Source organism: Molossus molossus, unplaced genomic scaffold, assembly GCF_014108415.1.
Source record: "Molossus molossus isolate mMolMol1 unplaced genomic scaffold, mMolMol1.p scaffold_m16_p_4, whole genome shotgun sequence".
Classification (NCBI taxonomy): Eukaryota; Metazoa; Chordata; class Mammalia; order Chiroptera; family Molossidae; genus Molossus; species Molossus molossus.
In genome coordinates, this window is record NW_023425377.1 from 58,084,876 (window position 1) to 58,092,008 (window position 7,133).

At 43.8% G+C, this 7,133-nt stretch overlaps 1 long non-coding RNA gene across 2 annotated transcripts in view; it reads right to left on the reverse strand.

Moving 5' to 3' along the window:
* The window catches only part of LOC118615944, a 35,362-nt gene extending 30,186 nt beyond the window's left edge, over positions 1-5,176 (reverse strand). For both annotated transcript variants that reach the window (XR_004956504.1, XR_004956505.1), the window contains exon 1: positions 5,126-5,176. This is a non-coding gene — a long non-coding RNA (uncharacterized LOC118615944). The remainder of the gene's footprint in view (positions 1-5,125) is intronic.
* Between the last annotated feature and the right edge of the window lie 1,957 nt (positions 5,177-7,133).

Below are 7,133 nucleotides of genomic sequence, written 5' to 3' on the forward strand. Positions count from 1 at the left end.
TTTTTCTCTCAGGACTGCCTTTGCTGTGTCCCATAAATTTTGTGGCGTTGTATGTTTTTAATAGTTTCCAGGAAATTTTTGATTTCTTCATTTCATTGGACCCATTCATTGTTTAATAATATGCTATTTAGCATCCATGTGTTTGAATATTTTTGAGTGTTTTTATTGTAATTGATTCCTAGTTTCATGCCATTGTGATTCAAGAAAATGCTTGAGCCCTGGCCAGTTTGGCTCAGTGGTTAGAGAGTCGGCCTGCAGTCTAGAGAGACCCGGGTTCGGTTCCCGCTAAGGGCACGTACCTCGGTTGCAGTTTGTCCCCGGCCCTGGTTGGTCATGCGGGTGGCAGCCACTCGATGTGTCCCTTTCACGTCGATGTTTCTCTCTCTTTCTTCCTCTCTCTCCCTCCCACTCTATCTGTACAAAAAATGGACAAATGTCCTCGGGTGAGGATAAAAAAAAAAAAAAAAGAAAGAAAGAAAGAAAGAAAATGCTTGATATGATTTCAGTCTTCCTGAATTTCTTAAGACTTAATTTGTGTCTTAAACATGTAGTCTATCTTTGAGAATGTCCTGTATACACTTGAGAAGAATGTATATTCTGCACCTTTGGGTGAAATGTTTTGTAAATATTAATTATTAAATATTAATTTAGCATTTCTTGCAGTCCTTGTTTGTTGGTAATAAACTTCTTTAGCCTTTTTGTTTGTTTGTTTGTTTACTTCACCTTCAATTTTAAATGATAGCCTTGCTGGATAGAGTAATCTTGGTTTCATTCCCTTGCTATTCATCACTTTGTATACTTCATGCCACTCCCTTCTGGTCTCAAGTGTTTCTATTGAGACATCAGCTGACAGTCTGATGGGAGCTACCTTGTAGGTAAATTTCTGTCTCTTTCTTGCTGCCTTTAAGATTCTTTCTTTGTCTTTACCATTTTCATTATGATATGTCTAGGTATGGGGTCTTTTGGGTTCATCTTGATTGGAACTCTATGTGTTTCCTGAACTTGTGTAACTTTTTTCTTCACCAGGTTCAGGAAGTTTTCTATTGTTATTTCTTCAAACAGGTTCTCTATTTCTCTCTCCGAATCTTCTCCTTCTTGTATCCCTATGACGTGAATGTTTATGTTTCATGTTGTCCCAAAGCTCCCTTAAACTCTCCTCCTGCTTTTAATTTTTTCCCCATTTGCTGTTCTAATTGGGTGTGTTTTTCTACCTTGTCTTCTAACTCACTGATTTGGTCCTCAGCTTCTTCAAATCTACTATTGTATCCTTCCAGGGTATTCTTTATTTCAGCTATGTCAGTCTTTATTTCTGTTTGACTCTTATTCATAGCTTCTACATCTTTTTTCATGCTGATCTAGTTCCCATTGAGTTCTTTATAATTTTCATTGAGTTGCTTGTAAATTCTCACAAAGTTGTTTGAGCACCCTTATAGCAATTACTCTGAATTCTTTATCTGATAAATTACTTTCCTCCATTTCATTTAGTTGCTTTTCTGGTGATTCCTCCTTTTCTTTCATTTGGGGGTTGTTTCTTTGTCTCACCATTTTATCAGTCCATGGCCTGAGGCCAGATGAGGTGAGTTGGGTCATGGGAGCATGTCGGTGCATCCAGGGGCATCGCATCACATCAGGTCATGCATCTGGGGGTGCTAGGGCTTTTGGTGGCAGTTGTGGCAGCAAGGCCAGTTGCTTGCAGCAAGGTTGGCAGCTTTTGTGGCTGGTCCAGTAGCTCTTGTTGACAGTGGCAGCAGCAGCAGGTTCAGTGGCTCTCTGCCACAGTGGGGCTGGTGGGACAGCAGCTCTCGATGTGGTGGAACCTGTGGTTCTAGCAGCTCATAGCTATGATGGGGCTAGTAACTTTCTTCTGCTGGTGGGTCCCTCTGCCACTGGTGTATCCTGTGGGAGTGGTTGGGCCCTCTGCTGCTGGTGGGTCCTGCAGGAGCAGCGGGCTCCTCTGCTTCTGGTGGATCCGTGGAAATCACAGCCCTTTGCTGCTAGGGGAGAGGCGGTGGAGCTGGGCATGCCTATCTGTGGCTTCCAGGTGCTGGATCTCTGCTGTTTCCTGTAGCCTCCTACCCAGGGGACCCCTATGGATACTCCAAAATGGTACACTCTCTGATCTCAAGTGGGGAGAAATGCCTGGCCGGGGAGTACGCTTCTGCAGCTGGCAGCTCCCTCTGCCTGGAGCACCCAAACTACCCTGGTTTTCCCCACTGACAGGCAGATGCCCACCTACACTCACACCCATGTACACTCTCTCTCATACATGGTCACCCCCTCACACTCTCACTCCAGCTCTGCCTGTTGCCATGTTATTTCCATTTGTGTCAAAAGAGCTATTTTTCTATGCTGGTGTGGACATACAAAACCTGACAAGTTCAGGGAAGGCCTGCATGGTGGCATTACAAACTCAGAGACCCAAAGTAACCATAGAGGATGGTCTAAACATAAATTTCCTAACTAAAATGTCCTAGGCCAGTAGCTTCCTTGACAAAGGTCAGACTTTACCTATGTGATCTTGTCTATTGTCTTTTTGCATCGAAGATAACATATCTTTGAAACGTCTGAGTAATCAATCTTCTTTCCAAACCCCTCAGGACACACCCACCACACCAGAGACCACAGAATCCCTTATCGTATCTTGTTCCCCAAACACCATCTCTTTGTGCTGTAATTGTTGATTGTTAACTATCCTGTACCTACCAAGGTAAAAGGAGTATGTGTGTCTCTGTTTTACTTTTATCTAATCCCAGAGATCTCCCTGCTTTGCTTTCTCTCACCCTCTTAATCTTCCACCAATGGATTTCATGTAACTGCCCTTACATCTTCTCCTTTGATTCTAAAATAAGCTGCAAAACTGCCATTCTACAGAACATTTTCTCAATTTGTTGAGATTTTGCTTTCTAGCAACCGTCGTCATTTTGGCTCAAATAAACTCACAAAAATTCTCTACAGCCCTGGCTAGTTTGGTTCAATGGTTAGAGCATTGGCCCATGGAACAAGTGTCATGGATTTGATTTTGGTCAAGGGCACATACCCTGGTTGTGGTTTGGTCCCTGACCCTGGTCGGGGTTCTGCAGGAAGCAACCAATCGATGTGTCTCTCTCACACCGATGTTTCTCTCTTTCTCTCTCTCCCTCCCACTCTATCTGAAGATAAATAGAAAAATATCCTCAGGTGAGAATTAAAAAAAAAATTATCCACATGTTTGGATGTTTCTTACCATCAACACAGGTGTGAAAATTAATAAACAGAAACCTCATTTACAATAGAGTCAGGAGACTAGAAGAGAGAACTCTCATGTATGTGTCACTCAACATGCACTGCTGACCCCAACAGAAATAGCTGTACCTGAATCTCAGAGAGAAAGTGACACTACTTTACTACCTCAGGAGGAGGAAGGAGAGTCCTTGCCCATTAACAGCTCAGCCAATGGGAGACAGCCATAACGCAGCCAATAAAAAGTCAATGGCAGGTTCTAATCTTTAGGAGGAGACCTAGAAAGAGAAAGGCCATTCTCCTCTGACTATAGAACCAAAGTACCCAAAGGTCACCACACCTGGAAGTAAAGGGCTGACCATTAAACAATGTCTTTTCTTTTCTTTAATTTTTTTCATTTTAATTAAATTTTTTTCAACAAAAATGTCTTGATAGTTGATGTATATAACATGTGGGGCTGGACTTGCTCAATTGAACTCCTCCTGCTTCAGGTCCAATTCAGCTATAATTTATCGTTTGTCCACTATTTGTCTTCCTTACTAAGCTGTGAGTTCCTTAAGTGTTCTTTGTGGTCCCAGTTGATGGTGCAGTACCTGGCTCTGGTAGGTGCTCGGTAAATAATGTTGGAAGTATGAACAAATGAATGAGTCCTTGGCTGAGGAGCAGCACTGCCGCATATACTAAATCAGGCAATGACTGAGCAAACAAGGTATCAGAGAGAAGCCACAGTCACCCCAAACCCCTGTAGGAAGCTCAGTGGTCCCTTGTTGGAATTGTTTACCAGGATTCTTTGTACTTCTAAATGAATTTGACAGATGTGAGTTTTTAAAACACACACATACCTGGTGTATTAAGTAAACACAAGGTGGCCCGTGGCCAATTTGGCTCAACGGTTAGAGTGGCGGCCCACAGACCAGAGAGTACCAGGTTCAGTTCTCGCTAAGGGCATGTACCTTTGTTGCAGTTTGTCCCTGGCCCCAGTTGGGGTCGTGTGGGTGGCAACTACTCAGTGTGTCTCTCTCACATTGATGTTCCTCTCCTCTCCCTCCCTCCCTCTCTCCCTCCCACTCTATCTGAAGATAAATGCAAAAATGTCCCAGGGTGAAGATAAAAAAAAAAAGTAAAAGGTGTTTTTTCTATGTATTGAAGCTGAATTGACTTAATTTCTTTCACTTGATCTTTGTATGTTTGGTGGGAGGGACTGTAAACAGCATTAGAGAAGGTAGAAGAAAGGTTCTGGACTTCTCAGAAGCATCTGATTCATTGTTTATCCAAGGCCACAGAGCCCAGAATCTTAGCATCCTCACTATGAAATGTTCCCACGGAAACCATGCTTGTGCTATGCATACAGAAAGGCAGCTTCTAGTACAATCAGCCCTGGATCCTGAGAGAATGTAGTGCCTGAGATAAGAACCTGCAGACAAGTTGTCAGGAGGGAACAACAAAAAGATCTTTGCTCAACAACAAGAAAACACACATTCTTCCTCCCTCCTCTGGGTCCATTGATGGGAAATATGCCATCCTGATAGGAAATATGCCAGCCCCTCAATGACATGGAGCACAGACCTCCCTTGTTCTGAGTGATGGGCCAAATAGGCATCTGCCTAGGAAGACTAGAATGTCCATTGCACTCTGTCATGCCAGAGGAGGAAATAAGCCAGGATTGAGGGGCAGAGAAGGAATTTGCTTAGGCAGTATCTTTGATGCATTCTGCTATGTGGACAGATGATAATCAGGAATAACCAGGACAAGAGAAAAAGATCTATTGCTTCCCTGGACAGGGAAATGTTGGTCACTCTACCAACCCCTGGCTCCTAGTTAGCTGGTCAGTCTTTCAGGCAGAAGCTACTGAAGTTGCCATCTTTGCTTCTAATGCCAGCTCCATACCCATTTCCATGGCACTTACCAGTTGTGTGACCTTGAGACACTGTATGACTTCTCTGAGCCTCTGTTTCCTTGTCTGGCAAATGAAGATAATAATATCTGTTGTGGGTCAAAAAAATGGCAGCAGAGTGAATGGAGCTACACAGACCATCTCCCAGGAACAAACTGGATTTACAATGAAAATAAAGACAAACCGTCAGGAAGAAGCAACTGAAAGGCAGCCTGGAGGACCACATAACCAGGGACACTGACTCAATCCTGGTAGGCTTGCGAGGACACAGCGGCCTGGGCTGGGACCAGCGAACTCAGCTGTGACCAGGGGGCTCGGCGGGAAGCTGCTGCCGCCTTGGCTGCGTGCTAAGCCCTCGGCTGGTGCTGCACAGACTCGGCTGAGACCAAGGGGTTCAGCGGGAAGCTGCTGCCGCCTCCGCTGTGACCGCGGTTAAGGCTGATGCTGCAGACTCGGCCGCCCTTAGCTGGGAGCAGCACCATCGGGTTAAAAGTCCCAGGTGGGTCCATGATGCAGAGTCTGGACAGAGGCTAAATTGGCAGCAAATTTAGGCAAAAAAAAAAGCTAGAGGAAAGTTAAGACGACACCTTGGGCTCTGGCAAAGGGAAGGCAGACTGGACTAGAACTGTGTGGGGACACTTGGGAATTGGAGAGTGCTCAGAGCTTTTGCTGAGTGCAGCCACGCAGGACTGTGGTCATCTTACTCCTTCCCTGGGCCCTGGGAAGAGGCGGCGGCCCCTCCCTCAGAGATTCAACCCCACCTGATGGCCATTGAAATGCTAACTGATGCCCATTAACAACCAGCAGCTGCCCCACCCTCAGGAAATCCTCTTACACTGAGCACCTGAGGGAGTTTTTCAGGCAACTCAGAAACCAAGGTTCTTCAGGTGACCTCTACTAATAGCCTCCAGGCAAAAAAAAAGCTAGAGGAAAGTTAAGATGACAGTGGTGGTTAAAGTGGGTCCTCCCTGCCTCATCCAAACCCAGGACGGGGAGCCACAAACAGCAGAACACCAACACCCACAGAGAAAATTTGGCAGACTCTAAAGCCCACTGTGATAGCCAAAATGGTGAAAAACAGAAACAAAAGCCAAATGAAAGAACAAGAGACCTCTACTGAAGATGAGATAAATGAGGTGCATTTAAGCAAGTTAACAGAACTAGAATTCAGAGCCATGATCTTGAGGAAGCTCAACAGCATGTGTAAGGACATGAGGACCATGTAATAGAAATGTTGAGAATCAACCAGTTGGAAATGAAAAACGACATATGAGGAAACACATTGAAAGGTCTAAAAAGCAGAGTTGAGGAACCTGAGGACCGGATCAGTGAATTAGAAGACAGGGTAGAAAAAATCAACCAATCAGAAAACCAAAAGGAAAAAACAATTAAAAAACAGGAAGACAGCTTAAGAGAACTGTGGGACAACTGGAAACGTAATAATATTCACATCATAGTAGTCCCCAAAGAAGAACAAAATGAGCAAGAGTTAGAGAATATATTTTAAGAAATAGTGACAGAAAACTTTCCTAATTTGGTGAAGGAAGAAGGCATTCAAGTTCAAGAAGCACATAGAGCCCCAAGTAAGAAGAACCTAAACAGGCCCACACCAAGACACATAGTAATCAAACTGCCAAATATTAAAGACAAAGAGAGAATCCTAAAAGCACCAAGAGATAAGCAACAGGTTACCTACAAAGGAAACCCCATAAGGCTCTCAGCTGACTTCTCAACAGAAACATTACAGACCAGAAGGGAATGGCATGAAGTAATCAAGGTCGTGAAAAACAAGGAACTGAATCCAAGACTACTCTACCCAACAAGGCTATCATTCAAAATAGAAGGTCAAATAAAGAGCTTCTCAGACAAAAAAAAAAAAAAAAAAAGGCTAAGGAAATACATTAGCACCAAACCAGCACAGCAAGAAATGTTAAAAGGACTGCTGTAATTAGCAGGAGAAATGGAAAGAAAAATAGAACCACACTAAACAAAAATTGCAATAAATAAGTACATATCAATA